This window comes from Equus asinus, chromosome 4, assembly GCF_041296235.1.
Source record: "Equus asinus isolate D_3611 breed Donkey chromosome 4, EquAss-T2T_v2, whole genome shotgun sequence".
Taxonomy (NCBI): domain Eukaryota; kingdom Metazoa; phylum Chordata; class Mammalia; order Perissodactyla; family Equidae; genus Equus; species Equus asinus.
In genome coordinates, this window is record NC_091793.1 from 55,204,267 (window position 1) to 55,220,712 (window position 16,446).

General features: G+C 40.9%; 1 long non-coding RNA gene across 1 annotated transcript in view; it reads left to right on the forward strand.

Moving 5' to 3' along the window:
* The first annotated feature begins 1,114 nt into the window (after positions 1-1,114).
* Positions 1,115-16,446, forward strand: part of LOC123283266 (uncharacterized) — a 68,562-nt gene continuing 53,230 nt past the window's right edge. The window contains exon 1 of the long non-coding RNA XR_006523877.2: positions 1,115-1,252. This is a non-coding gene — a long non-coding RNA (uncharacterized lncRNA). The remainder of the gene's footprint in view (positions 1,253-16,446) is intronic.

The following is a 16,446-nucleotide window of genomic DNA, read 5'->3' on the forward strand; positions in this document are numbered from 1 at the left end:
CTATAAGGCAATTCAGGGGCTGGGGAATACCTAGATAATGTCCGACTCTCTGAAACTTTATAGCTGCGTACAAAATCACCTGGGCGACAGCAAAAAGCCCTGGCATAAAAGAAGGAGATGGAAGAGGTGGCTGCTCAACTTGCTCCCTCTTCTTGCAAAATTATTTGGCTAATATGATGTTCACTGTATTCAGGTCATATTAATTCCAACATCACTTTGTTTTAACATTAATTATTTCCATACATACACACATTCAAACTCATTTGTCTCATTTGTATTGAAATTAATTCCTATAAATGCTAAAGAGAACAGTCAGGACTTTCCTTGGGAGATGACTCAAGCAGTGTCAGACACTGTGTACACAGGGCAATATGGAGAACGGCAGAATCAACTCTGAGAAGAGGCATTCTCAACTAAAGATTTAGAGGCCAGAGTTTCAGTCTCAGATAAAAACAATCAAACAAACATGTAAACATGCAAACATGAGACGTGTAACCATCACATTTTGCATGAGTGCATGTCTGTCAGACCATAAACAAAAGATAAAGGTACCTTATCCCTTGAGATAATGCCCTTGGTAGATGGACAACCTAGAGTAGTGGGAATCAAACGTACTTTGGAGTTGGACCAAATTTCCCACTGCAGATACACTACTTCCTAGTGTTGACAAGTCACATTACTCTGAACCTCAGTTTCTTCTTTTGTTAAATAGAGTTAATAAAACCTATATCATAAACTTATGAGAGAATTACAGCCATGCATCACTTAAAGATGGGGACATGTTCTGAGAAATGCATTGTTTGGTGATTTTGTCATTGTGCTAACATTACAGAGTGTACTGAAGGGGAAGAAAATTTGCCACCCCAAAATGTGTCTCTTTAATTTAAGGATTATTTCAGCCTGATTATTTTTAAGAAAAACAGACTCAGAGTTTTCCTTGTTACCTCCCCCTTAACTGCCTAAAAGAATTCACATAAAAATAATCTGTTTCAAGAAGCGAGCTCTCACCTTGGCATAACATGAACTAGGTGGCAGACAGGGAGGAACCTAGAAAAGCCTGTTTGATGGGCTTCCTTCTGTGTTCTTCTGTTTCTGTGGCCAAACAAACACTTGTCTTGCAAACGTTTACTCCTTTTTACCTACCAGTGAATTGCCTTCCTTCTCTTTGAAGTCTCTGACTCTCCCCATGTCCAAGGTCCTCTTTTGTCTTTAACTAAGGATGGTATTTAAGGTGAAGGCTTCTGCCATTTTGGTGAGTTACTCTGTTTTCCTGGGTTTCTCCCATGTATGCATGTTATTAAACTTTTGTTTGTTTTTCTCCTGTTAATCTGTCTTATGTCAATGTAATTGTTAGGTCAGCCAGAAGAACCTAGAAGGCTAGAGGAAAATTTCTTCCTCCTCTACAGTACTTACAGAAACCTACATGGTATAGCCTACTACATACTTATGCTATATGCTACTAATATTATGGCATAACTATCATGTATGCAGTCTGTCATTGACTGAATGTCATCATGTGATGCATGACTGTAATGGAAATGACATGTAGTGGTTGGCATATAGTAATATTCAGTAATATTGGCATTCAATAATATTAGTCCCATCTCCTAATCGTAATTGTTTGATTTCTCATTAGAAAATATAGAACTCTACTGCATTGAGGAATGCTTGAATATAGGATGGTTTCAGTTCTCAATATGGACTATCTTGAACTGATAAGTTTCAGGACCTTACCACCCAATCATTGTACTATAGTCCTACACAAGAAGCATTCTGATCTGTTTCTTGTTGACGTCTTTAGTTTTAATGATCTACCGCCTCCTTAAAACCTGGTTTCATTATTTGCCTTCACCTCCTCGGCCCTGCGTTCAAAGTTCAGGTTTACATTAGGTTCTGAATTTCAATCTGATAATGGTGCTTTCACTTTCTCACTGCTCCTGGTTGATATGCATCTGTTTCTACTTTCCTCTCTGCCAGTCCTTAGGGACCCCTGGATTTCTTGATTTCTACAGCTTAAGACATATTTCCTCAATCAGATATGGCAAATTTGAATACCCTTCATGGTAGGCAGTGAACTCACATTCAATTTGGAGAATATAATTTTCTGTATCATTAAATTCATGATTAGATTAAACATAATTAAAAGTCAAGGAATTGATGGGTATTATGGAGGATATGGAGGAAGTAAAAGACAGATGATGCTTTTGTTACCAGCACATTGGTTTCTTGTTGTCCCCCAGGATGGAAGTCAAGAGAGACAACAAACGGGAGTAGAAAAGTAAAAGTCGATTAGCTTGTGCACAGAAGAGGCACAACACAGGCAGTGTGGAAAGGAAAAGGCAGGTGGCCAGCTTGTTAGGGAGGGGGATTGAGGGGCTTTTATTAGGCAAAGGCCAGGGAGGAGTGCCTTGTCATAGCGTGTAGAGGCAGGGTTTTGCTTATGCATCCGTTGTCACGTAGCATGCTGCTACACCCAATGCATGGATCATTAGCATGCTAGCTCTCCACCCCTGGGTGTGATGTTTACTATGCTAAATGGGCTAGGGTCACCTTTAGTGGACTCCTGGGTGCTAGGGCACATGTATAAGCCCAGACAAGTTCAAAGGCTGTGGAATGTGGATCTTCTTGGCGTCTCTCTGATTCTCCTAGCTTGCCAGTTGGTTAGGGGCCTTATCTTGGTTGGCCGGGGGCCTTGCAGATCACCCTGTCTTCTTAAGCTGCTTTCTGTCTCACTTTCATGGAATTAATGTTCTAGTCAGGTAGAACTTTCAAAGACTTTTGAGATAAAGTGAATGTTCCTAAATATCAAGGCAATTTGTGGCCAAAGTCATTTAGAGAGGCGAGAGCCTGAGTGGGCCCTAGAAAAAAGGCAAGCATCAACAGTCATGAAAGAGACGTACATAGGAATTTGGAGCAATTCTGAGAAGAAAACACATCATGATGCTAAGCATCAAAGTAGGAATTACTATTGCATGTACTGGGGAGACAAGAACTCACCTCTGGGTGGATTTTCTTCTGAGAGCAGTACATACAAGGTCATAATTCTTTAAGATTGTCTTTTTGACATCTACATTTTGCAGGAATATTTGGCAATGGACTAACACTCCAAATTATTAAATTTTCAGCTTAATAATTACCAAATAAATTTTCAAAACATTTCATACCACTCTTTCTGGGGTTAAAAATTAAGATGGTATAAAGATGATTTAAGAGGTAAGCGTCATTGAAGTCTATATAAATTAAAGTAACTTTACTTTTTGAAATGATCAATAATGCAGCATGAAACAGGTTATAGTTAAATAATTTTACATGTGGATGTCTAGTCTTCCAACATCATTTGTTGAAAAAGACTCTCATTTCTCCATTGTGTATTCTTGGCACCATTGTCAAAGATCAGTTGACATCATAGGTTTATTTCTGGATTGTCGATTGTCTATTCTGTTTCATTGGTCTAGGCATCTGTTTTTATGGTAGTACCATACTGTTCTAATTACTGCAGCTTTGTGATATATTTTGAAATCAGGAAATGTGATGCCTCCAGCTTTCTTCATTCTCAAGATTGCTCAGGCTACTCAGAGTCTTTTGTGATTCCACATGAATTTCAGGATATTTTTATTTTCATAAAAAATGTCATTGAGATTTTAATAGGATTATATTGAATCTATAGATGGCTTTGGGTAGTATGGACATTTTCACAATATTAAGTCCTCCAACCTATGAACACAGGATGTCTTTCCATTTATCTGTGTCTTCTTTAATTTCTTTTATCAATGTTTTGTAGTTTTCAGTGTATAGTGTTTGACCTCTTTGGTTAAGTTTATTCCTCAGTATTTTATTTTCTTTTGATACTGTTGTAAATGGGATTGTTTTCTTAATTTTCTTTTTGTATATTTCATTGTTAGTGTATAGAAATGCAACTAATTTTTGCACATTGATTTTGTATCCTTCAAGTTTACTGAATTTGTTTATGAATTCTCAAAGTTTCAGGGGGAGTTTTTAGGGTTTTCTATGTATAAGATCATGTCATCTGCAAATGTAGATAATTTTACTTCTTCCTTTCCAGTTTGGATACCTCTTATTTATTTTTCTTGCCTAATTGCTCTGACTAGGACTCTCAGTACTATGTTGAATGTAAGTCATGAGAGTTGGCATCTTTGCCTTGTTCCTGATCTTAGAGGAAAGATTTCAACTTTTCCCCACTGATTATGATGTTAGCTGTGGGCTTGTCATATATGGCCTTTGTCATGTTGAGATAAATTCCTTCTATTCCTGTTTTGTTGAGAGACTTTATCATCAAAGGGTGTTGTATTTTGTCAAGCTCTTTTTCTGTATATATTGAGATTATCATGTGATTGTATCTTTCATTCCATTAATATGATGTATCACTTTAATTGATTTTTTATCTGTTGCAACATCCTTGCATCCCAGGGATAAATCCCATGTGGTTGTGGTTTATGATCCTCTCCTCAACAAATGGTGTTAGGAAAACTGGATATCCATATGCAAAAGGTTGAAATGGTACCCTTACCTTATGCCATACACAAAAGTCAACTCAAAATTGATTAAATATTTAAATGTAAGATCTAAAAATGTAAAACTCCTAGAAGAAAGCATAGGAGTAAATCTTCATGGCGTTAGTTTTGGCAGTGATTTCTTGGATATGACACCAGAAGCACAAGTAACAAAGGCAAAAATAGACAAGTGGGACTCTATTGAACTAAAAAGCTTATGTACAGCTAAGAAATCAGTTAACAGGGTGAAAAGACAACCTACAGAATGGAAGAAAATACTTGCAAACCCTATATATTATTATTGTTATAATAATCAAAGTCAATCTCTCAACATTTATTTATTATTTATATTATATATATAATTTATATATATAATATATATTTATTATTTATATTATATATTATATATATTATATATTAGTAAATTATTTTTAGCCTTCTCTTTTTCATATCTCTCCCTCCCACCCATTTATCAATAGCACTTCTAACAAGATGAATGGCAAAATATAGAAGAGAAGAAGAAACCTATTGTTTTCTCAAATACGATTTTTGGTTAAAACAATTGTTTATGATGCAGCTCTGTATTTTACATGTCAATTTAATGTATTTATCAGCTCATCTTTATCATTGTCACTGATAACTGAGAGTTGTCAATAAAAAGAAGATTAGGGCTCAGATGTATAAAGTAGTTGGAGGCAGGGGAATGGTTTCATGATCAGAAAGGCAGGGACCCATGGAATACATGGGACAGGAATGGAAAAAAGATGGCACTGGGGATTGAACTTTACTGAAGTGGACAGGAAAAATGAGATGGCAATGACTATTAAAAGAAAATAATCTTTTCTACCACTCAGGGAAACAAAGATTTCCTTGGAAAATTTGAGGCTCAGATAAGAACAGGATAAACAGTCATTAATTCATTTGTCACTTACTTAGTGAGTTCTTGCTATGTACTGGGCAATATGATAAGCACTGAGGATATAATGATGAGCAATATAAGCATGGACCTTCATGGAGCTTAGGAACAGGCAGTGATTATTGTACATCCACCCTAGATCTCTGAAGGCAATTCCCTCATTGTTTGCTTGATGGTGACCTATTTGCACACACTTCAGGTCATAATATAATAGGAATCGTGAAAAAGGACAATATTCTCTGCAATTAATAACATGAGACATTCCTTGGGAAAAAATTGAATTTACCTATGGGTCACATCTGTAACATTTTGAAGGGGTTTTAAGTTTGCCTATAGTCATTTATTCACTTTATAAAAAAGATTTATTAGAAGAGATTTAAAGGAAGATTTAAGAAAAATCTGTAAAATATTACATTTTATCTACATATATGCTATCCAATTGGTGACCATGTGAATTTATATCGAGTCGAACGGATTCCTCAATGCTGATTTAGCACAACAAAAATGATACATGTTGGTGGAGGAGTTAATGTAGATAATTGCCCAGTTTGGCTACTGCTGCTGAATCCCTATGAGGAAATGATTACAGTCAAGAGCATAGTCACTGTGCCCCGGGGACCTCTAAAGTCTTCATCAAAATTGTTTTTAAGTCATTTTTAACAATTACCTTCACTATGTGAAAAGTAGTGACTGTGATCTATTGAGGAGATATTTTATTTTGTTTTAATCTTTCAAGCATATTATGACACTGTCTGTGTGCCAGCTGCTCTTCATCCATTTTTCAGATATGACCTCCTTTGGTTTACACAAAACTGTCTGTGATGGGTGCTGTTTTTTCCCCACTTTGCAGAAGAGGATACTGAGAAACCAGTGTGGTTAAGTAATTTGTCCAAAATAACTCAGAGAAGTTGCAGAGCCAGATTTCCTGTAGGGCACTCTGATTCCTTAGTTTGTGTCCCCAAATGCTGCCTGCCCCAAAGCCAAGTTAAATTGTATTATTTGCCTGTTTGTTTGTACATATTTTTTTGTTATTATGTTGTAATAAAATCATTAATTTTGGTCATTTTGAAGCCCAATTTTTAATAATTGAAAGGGCCATGCCCTTGGCCTGCTTTAGCATTTAGGCAGATGAAATCCCAGCAGCAGTTTTCAAGCTGCTTACTGATAAAGTGTGTTCGTCTATCTTGTGTTCCATCTTCTAACTCTAGGGCTGTAATAACTTGCAGTGGTTCACAGGAAATTTGTCTTTCCTTAGGAATAGAGAGCACAGTTAATGGCTCAGGATTTCGTGAAGGTAAAGATCCCTTTGTTTTCCTGCCAGTTCTTGCAGGGTCTGCTCTTGTTCATGGCCCCAGCAGCTCTGGGACTATTAAGTCACGTAGAGATGGGGAAATAATTGATGCCATGGAATTCTAGAACCATGTGAAAATTGGAGCTAGCAGATATAAAACCTCAAAACATTTCAGAGCAAGCAAATCTGCAGAAAGGAAACAGTTACATTTATGAGGAAAACCCTAGTTTCTGAGGAAGTGAGAGACTCCTCTGTCCACAGAAACAAGTCAAAGACAATCTAGATTTATTTCCAAAATTCTAAGGTTAGACAAATATGTGGTACTGGCTTCATTCCAAGGTGCTAGCATCCACTGATTTGTAAATGACCTGGAAATATATATATACACACACACTCACACAAATGAGCATGCAAGGTGGCCATAAATCTGCAAAGGATGGTGTCACAGGATCCAAGGGAAGAGAATGTTTCAAAGAGGGATAGTCCATAGCATAAAATGTCCCTCAGGATAAAGAAAAGACTTCAAATTGTCCACTGGATTTTATACAATTTTGTTGTGAATTTTTTATTTCTCATACTTTTCTTTCATTAAAAAACTGTTTCAACAACATTAACAGATTTTATAATTAGGGCAAATATGAAAATTCTCTATTTATAGGAAAATTGTCTAAGATTATTATACCTTAATTTGAAAGTTTGCTTATGAGAATAAGCAGGGGTACTAGGACTGCTAATGGCACTCAGTCTCTACAAACACTTTGAGGTTTGCATGGGGAAGTAATTTGAGTATTGCCAATTCCTCTGGGAGCCTCAGTTTGGATAATGTTAGGTTTTGAGCAACAGGTTCTAGAGAGCAGCTCTCTAGAAATATCTCGTAAGGAGCACTGGTGCTCTCCATGAGCCAAGCGAGAGTGAGCAGGAGAGAACTAATAATACCTAGTATTGATTTACTGTAGAACACTTTGCACATATCTGGAAAGAATGTGTTATGTTGCAACACCTTCTAATGGGTTCAGCATGGACACTATTATGAACATGTACAGTAATGAACTGTGCTGTGTCATGCCCTCCTTTAGCTCAATTTCCTCCATGTATTTATTATGTTATGTACCTTAGTAACTATTGTTTAACTGCACTAACCTGAAGTTGGGTTAAGAGTATATCACTGGGAGTACAGAGAAAGATGGCGCCGTGAGTAGTCCTCTTTGTCTCTCGCCCTTCGAGTCTACAATTGTTTGGACACTTATCGCTTGACAAAGGATATCCAGACAGCATCTCAGGACGTCTGAGACACCCACGCGACTATACATCGGAAGGCGGATGGACTTTCCTCCGGGAGGATGTGGAAATAGGTGAAAACTCTCCGACCCCGACGGGCAGCCTAGTACCCGCAAGCGGCTTTCTTCCAACGGACGCCCCCAGAGGATCCACACACATCTAGGGCAGGAGCGAGAACACAACAGAGGAGCGACGGTGGAAACAGGTGACCAGAACCCTACCTAAACCCCCTGCAATTACTCCTAAATGCAGAGGGAAACTTTGGAGTTGCACACCTGAGCCCGCGGGGAGAGTCTCTCCCCGCCATTGGCGGGGAGACCCAGCCTGGTGCTCGGGGCGCCCGGAGGGTCCCAGAGAGAGACACGGAGGACACGGAGATCTCCCAGCTGCCGTTGCCCGCCCCGTGGGACTAGGGATTGCCGGAGATCTCGGAGAGGACAGGGGCTGGGCGAATTTTCAAAGGCCGGTTCTGCGACCCGGAGGGGAAGCGCCGGAGCTCCGCCCGGGCAGCAGACAAAACTCTCTGTCTGCCGTTAGCAGAGGGGCCACGCTGAGCATTCACGGCTCCGGCAGAGGCCCGGAGAGAATCCCAGAGGGCGGGGCGACCCCCAGCTGCCGTTGCCCGCCCCGTGGGGCTAGGGATTGCCGGAGATCTCGGAGAGGACCGGGGCGGGGGGAACTTTCAAAGGCCGGTCCGGCGACCCGGAGGGGAAGCGCCGGACCTCCGCCAGGCAGCAGACAAAACTCTCTGTCTGCCATTAGCAGAGGGGCCACGCCCAGCATTCAGGGCTCCCGGCAGAGGCCCGGAGAGAATCCCAGAGGGCGGGGTGACCCCCAGCTGCCGTTGCCCGCCCCGTGGGGCTAGGGATTGCCGGAGATCTCGGAGAGGACCGGGGCGGGGGGAACTTTCAAAGGCCGGTCCGGCGACCCGGAGGGGAAGCGCCGGACCTCCGCCAGGCAGCAGACAAAACTCTCTGTCTGCCATTAGCAGAGGGGCCACGCCCAGCATTCAGGGCTCCCGGCAGAGGCCCGGAGAGAATCCCAGAGGGCGGGGTGACCCCCAGCTGCCGTTGCCCGCCCCGTGGGGCTAGGGATTGCCAGAGATCTCGGAGAGGACCGGGGCGGGGGGAACTTTCTAAGGCCGGTCCGGCGACCCGGAGGGGAAGCGCCGGACCTCCGCCAGGCAGCAGACAAAACTCTCTGTCTGCCATTAGCAGAGGGGCCACGCCCAGCATTCAGGGCTCCCGGCAGAGGCCCGGAGAGAAACCCTGAGGGCGGGGCGACCCCCAGCTGCCGTTGCCCGCCCCGTGGGACTAGGGATTGCCAGAGATCTCAGAGAGGACCGGGGCGGGGGGAACTTTCAAAGGCCGGTTTTGCGACCCGGAGGGGAAGCGCCGGAGCTCCGCCCGGGCAGCAGACAAAACTCTCTGTCTGCCATTAGCAGAGGGGCCACGCTGAGCATTCACGGCTCCGGGAGAGGCCCGGAGAGAATCCCAGAGGGCGGGGCGACCCCCAGCTTCCGTTGCCCACCCCGTGAGGCTAGGGATTGCTGGAGATCTCAGAGAGGACTGGGGCTGGAGAGAGTTCCAGAGACCCAGCTTAGTAGCCTAGGGGGAAACCCTACAGGCTCACAGCAGCCTTAGGGAAAGCCTCTGCACAGCACCAGTAGAAGGCACCCAGCCGCCAGCCACAAGGCTGGAAGACCCCAGGGCAAAAGCAGCATAGCTAGGTGTACCAACCACAGACTGTAGAAGATGCCAATAGCTCTCCTGCGACTCATAGAGGACAAGTGAGATTTGGTGGGTGCCGACAGCAACGGAGTGACAAATATAAGTGATCCCACCCCTGGCCGCTGGAAAAGCCCGTAACACCGTTGCAGACCCCAAGGAGAGAGCACATCTAGGTGGGCTGCAACAGTAGGCACCTGCAGCCTGAAGCCACCCTGTGACGGCCCCCACGGCAGAGGAGGGAATCCAAAGGGCCACTGTGGCTACGAAGAGGGGCCCAGGCCCAGGTAGCAACTACAGACAGGGTTCCTGGTTGGTGAAATATAAACAGCTGCTCCTCCCACCGCAGCAGCTGAAACAAGTGAAAGGAGCAACTAAACTCTATCTCCATGCGGAGGCACAAATCAACAACATCAAGCAATATGAAAAAATACATTAAATCTCCAGAACAGAAAGAAAGCAACAAATACACAGAAAACAATCCCAAAGAAAATGAGATATATAACCTAAATGACGATGACTTCAAAACAGCCATCATTAAGATTCTCAATGAGTTAAGAGAGAATTCTGACCGACAACTCAACGAGTTCAGGAGCTATGTCACAAAAGAGTTTGATACGATAAAGAAGAACCAAACAGAAATATTGGAAATGAAGAACACAATAGAGGAGATTAAGAAAAATCTAGATGCTCTGAACAGTAGGGCCGATAATATGGAGGAAAGAATTAGCAATTTGGAAGATGGCAATATAGAATTGTTGCAGGCAGAGGAGGAGAGAGAAGCAAGACTTAAAAGAAATGAAGAAACTCTCCGAGAATTATCAGACACAATTAGGAGATGCAACGTAAGGATTATAGGTATACCAGAGGGAGAAGAGAAGGAGAAAGGGGCAGAAAACCTATTCAAAGAAATAATGGCTGACAACTTCCCAAATCTGGTGAGGGAAATGGATCTTCAGGTGACAGAAGCCAATAGATCTCCAAACTTTATCAACGCAAGAAGACCAACTCCACGGCATATAGTAGTGAAGCTAGCAAAAGTCAACGACAAGGAGAAAATATTAAGGACAGCCAGGCAAAAGAAACTAACCTACAAAGGAACCCCCATCAGGCTATCAGCAGATTTCTCAGCAGAAACTTTACAGGCTAGAAGAGAGTGGAATGATATATTCAAAAATTTGAAGGACAAAAATCTACAGCCGAGAATTCTCTACCCAGCGAAAATATCCTTCAAATACGATGGAGAAATAAAAACCTTCCCAGATAAACAAAAATTAAGGGAGTTCATTGCCACAAAACCTCCTCTTCAGGAAATCCTCAGGAAAACCCTCATTCCTGAAAAATCCAAAAAAGGAAAGGGGCTACAAAACCAAGAGCAGAGGAGATAAGTAGAAGGACAACAACAGAGAGTAGCAGCTCTACATCAGACCAGATTAAACCATGGGACGAGAAACAAAGGAAACTGAAGAAAACCGGAAAACAAGACACAAAATGGGAGTGGTAGGCCCCCACGTCTCAATAATCACTCTAAATGTAAATGGATTGAACTCCCCAATCAAAAGACACAGAGTGGCAGGATGGATAAAAGAACAAGATCCAACAATATGCTGCCTCCAGGAAACACACCTCAGCCCCAAAGACAAACACAGACTCAGAGTGAAGGGATGGAGAACAATACTCCAAGCTAATAATGAACAAAAGAAAGCAGGTGTCGCTATACTAATATCAGACAAGGTAGATTTCAAAGCAAAACAGATAAAGAAAGATAAAGAGGGACAGTATATAATGATAAAAGGGACTCTCCACCAAGAAGACATAACACTTATAAATATATACGCACCCAACACAGGAGCACCAAAATTTGTAAAGCAACTCTTAATAGAACTAAAAGAAGACATCAACAACAATACAATAATAGTAGGGGACCTCAACACACCATTAACACCAATGGACAGAACATCCAGACAGAAAATCAACAAGGAAATAATAGAATTAAATGAAAAATTAGACCAGATGGACTTAATAGATATATATAGAACACTTCATCCAAAAACAGCAGGTTACACATTCTTCTCAAGTGCACATGGAACATTCTCAAGGATTGACCATATTTTGGGAACCAAAGCAAACATCAATAAATACAAGAGAGTTGAAATAATATCAAGCATCTTTTCTGATCATAATGCTATGAAACTAGAAATCAACTACAAGAAAAAAGCAGAGAAAGGTGCAAAAATGTGGAGACTAAACAACACGCTTCTCAACAAACAATGGATCATTGAAGAAATTAAAGAAGAAATCAAATATTATCTGGAGACAAATGAAAATGAGAACACGACATACCAAATCATTTGGGATGCAGCAAAAGCAGTCCTAAGAGGGAAATTCATCGCAATACAGGCTCACCTCACTGAACAAGAAAAAGCTCACGTAAGCAACCTTAAACGACACCTAACGGAACTAGAAAAAGAAGAACAAACAAAGCCCAGAGTCAGTAGAAGGAGGGAAATAATAAAAATAAGAGCAGAAATAAACGATATTGAAACAAAAAAGACAATAGAAAGGATCAATGAAACAAAGAGTTGGTTCTTCGAAAGAATTAACAAAATTGACAAACCCCTAGCCAGACTCACCAAGAAAAGAAGAGAGAAAGCGCAAATTAATAAAATCAGGAATGACAGAGGAGAAATCACAACAGATACCAATGAAATACAAGAGATCATAAGAGAATACTATGAAAAACTATATGCCAACAAATTGAACAACTTGGAAGAAATGGACAAATTCCTAGACTCCTACAATCTCCCCAAACTGAATCAGGAAGAAATGGAGAATCTGAATAGACCAATCACAAGTAAGGAAATAGAAACGGTAATCAAAAACCTCCCCAAAAACAAGAGTCCAGGACCAGACGGCTTCTCTGGAGAATTCTACCAAACATTTAAAGAAGACTTAATACCTATTCTCCTCAAACTGTTCCAGAAAATTGAGAAAGATGGAGAACTCCCTAACACATTCTATGAAGCCAACATCACTCTGATCCCCAAACCTGACAAGGACAACACAAAGAAGGAGAACTACAGGCCGATATCACTGATGAACATAGATGCAAAAATCCTCAACAAAATTTTGGCAAACCGATTACAGCAATACATCAAAAAGATTATACACCATGATCAAGTGGGATTTATACCAGGGACACAGGGATGGTTCAACATCCGCAAGTCAATCAACGTGATACACTACATCAACAAAATGAAAAACAAAAACCACATGATCATCTCAATAGATGCAGAGAAAGCATTCGACAAGATCCAACACCCATTTATGATAAAAACCCTCAGTAAAATGGGTATAGAAGGAAAGTACCTCAACATAATAAAGGCCATATATGATAGACCCACAGCCAACATCATACTCAATGGACAAAAGCTTAAAGCCATCCCTCTGAGGACAGGAACAAGACAAGGGTGCCCACTTTCACCACTCCTATTCAACATAGTACTGGAGGTGCTGGCCAGAGCAATTCGGCAGGAAAAAAAAATAAAAGGAATCCAAATAGGTAACGAAGAAGTAAAACTCGCGTTGTTTGCAGACGACATGATCTTACACATAGAAAACCCCAAAGAATCCATAGAAAAACTATTAGAAATAATCAACAACTACAGCAAAGTAGCAGGGTATAAAATTAACGTGCATAAATCAGTAGCATTTCTATACACTAACAATAAACTAACAGAAAAAGAACTCAAGAACTCTATCCCATTCACAATCGCAACGAAAAGAATAAAATACCTTGGGATAAACTTAACCAAGGAAGTGAAGGATCTATACAATGAAAACTACAAGACTTTCTTGAAAGAAATAGGCGATGACATAAAGAGATGGAAAAACATTCCATGCACATGGATTGGAAGAATAAACATAGTTAAAATGTCCATACTACCTAAAGCAATATACAGATTCAATGCTATCCCAATCAGAATCCCAAGAACATTCTTCACAGAAATTGAACAAACAATCCTAAAATTCATATGGGGGAACAGAAGACCACGAATTGCTAAAGCAATCCTGAGCAAGAAAAACAAAGCCGGCGGAATCACAATCCCCGATTTCAAAACATACTACAAAGCTACAGTGATCAAAACAGCATGGTACTGGTACAAAAACAGGTCCACAGATCAATGGAACAGAATTGAAAGCCCAGAGATAAAACCACACATCTATGGACAGCTAATCTTCGACAAAGGAGCAGAGGGCCTACAATGGAGAAAAGAAAGTCTCTTCAACAAATGGTGCTGGGAAAACTGGACAGCCACATGCAAAAGACTGAAAATCGACCATTCTTTTTCACCACACACCAAAATAAACTCAAAATGGATCAAAGACCTAAAGATTAGGCCTGAGACAATAAGTCTTTTGGAAGAGAATATAGGCAGTACACTCTTTGACATCAGTTTCAAAAGAATCTTTTCGGACACTGTAACTCCTCAGTTGAGGGAAACAATAGAAAGAATAAACAAATGGGACTTCATCAGACTAAAGAGCTTCTTCAAGGCAAGGGAAAACAGAATTGAAACAAAAAAACAGCTCACTAATTGGGAAAAAATATTTACAAGCCACTTATCCGACAAAGGGTTAATCTCCATAATATACAAAGAACTCACACGGCTTAACAACAAAAAAACAAACAACCCGATCAAAAAATGGGCAGTGGACATGAACAGACATTTCTCAAAAGAAGATATGAATATAGCCAATAGACACATGAAAAGATGTTCATCATCGCTAATCATCAGGGAAATGCAAATCAAAACTACACTAAGATATCACCTTACCCCCGTTAGATTGGCAAAAACATCCAAAACCAAGAACGACAAATGTTGGAGAGGTTGTGGAGAAAGAGGAACCCTCATACACTGTTGGTGGGAATGCAAACTGGTACAGCCACTATGGAAAACAGTATGGAGATTTCTCAAAAAGTTAAAAATAGAAATACCCTATGACCCAGCCATCCCATTACTGGGTATCTATCCTAAGAACCTGATATCAGATATCTCAAGAGTCCGTTGCACCCCTATGTTCATCGCAGCATTATTTACAATAGCCAAGACGTGGAACCAGCCTACATGCCCAGAAACTGATGATTGGATAAAGAAGATGTGGTATATATACACAATGGAATACTACTCAGCCATAAAAAAAGACGAAATTGGCCCATTCACAACAATGTGGATGGACCTCGAGGGCATTATGTTAAGCGAAATAAGTCAGTCAGAGAAAGACGAACTCTATATGACTCCACTCATAGGTGGAAATTAGTATATTGAGAAGGAGATCTGATCGGTGGTTACCAGGGAAAAGGGGGGGTGGGGGGAGGGCACGGAGGGGGAAGTGGTGTACCCACAACATGACTAACAAAAATGTACAACTGAAATTTCACAAGCTTGTAATCCATCATAACATTAATAAAAAAAATAAAAAAAAATAAAAAAAGAGTATATCACTGTTGCAGGCAGCTACTGAAATAGTTCTCAGTGACTCCCACCTTCTCAGATTCATACCCTTGTGTGGACTGGACCAAGTGACTTGCTCTACAAAATAGAATATGGCAAAATAAATGAGATGCCACTTCTGATACTGGCTTTCAAAGGACTTTGAGTTCTATATTGTGCATACATTCTCTTTTGCCCTCTTGCTTGCAAGCTCTGACGAAGTAAGCTCTGATGCTGTGATCTCCCGTATGGAAGGGGCCACATGGCAAGATGCTGAGGGTAGTCTCTGGTCATCAGCCAGAGAGGAACTGAGACCCTCAGTCTACTGGCTCATGAGGATATGAATCCTGTCAACAACTCACAAACGATCTTGAAGAGTATGCACCCCCATGCAAGTCTTAAGACACCGCAGCACAGGCTGACACCTTGACAACAGCCTTGTGAAAGACCTATAGCCAGAGCTCCCACAGATAATAAATGCTGTTGTTTGCAGCCGCTAAGTTTTGGAGTCTTTGTTAGATAGCAATAGCTAACATGCAATCGTTAAGCCAAAAGTTTAAGATATATCCCACAATTATTTATTTGATTGGATAGGAGATAGCAATCACCTAGATGTGCTATGTGCAAGACCTGGAAAGTGAAACTCCAGAGAAAAGGAGACTTCACAGGCACCCAGATACCATAGTGAACTGCAGGTCTATGTCCCTGTAGAAACAAAATGTGTCTTAGCATTTGCATTTTATGTCCTTGAGAATTGATTATAGGAAGTGCCACAAGAGTGAAGATCAATAACTTCTTCCCAGATAGGATCAAAATTTGAAATGTCTTTCACAATAATATATTAAGTGAGGCATGGAGAGTCTGAGTAGTTCTTCTGAGGTTACATGACGAAAGAGTTACCTATCAAGAAATATAACATACCTCTCAGTGATTCCTAAATTTAGGTCCTTTCCTCTGTACTATGCTGTCCAGCCCCACAACAATTACCGGTCCTCCAAGACAGAAAAAGTAATATATGCTTATAGCCTAAGTTTAACTACAAATGATTCAACTAGAACTCTGTGGAGCTGGCATTAATATCTGAGATTCTACTTATTCTAGACTTGAGTAAGGAAAAGACTGAACAATAAGTCTTGATTGTAGAGATGGAAACAACATGACGTGCAGAGGAAATCGCTCTGTTAGTTTTGATGTAGCTGGATGCAGCCATGAGTTTCAGCTTGATGCC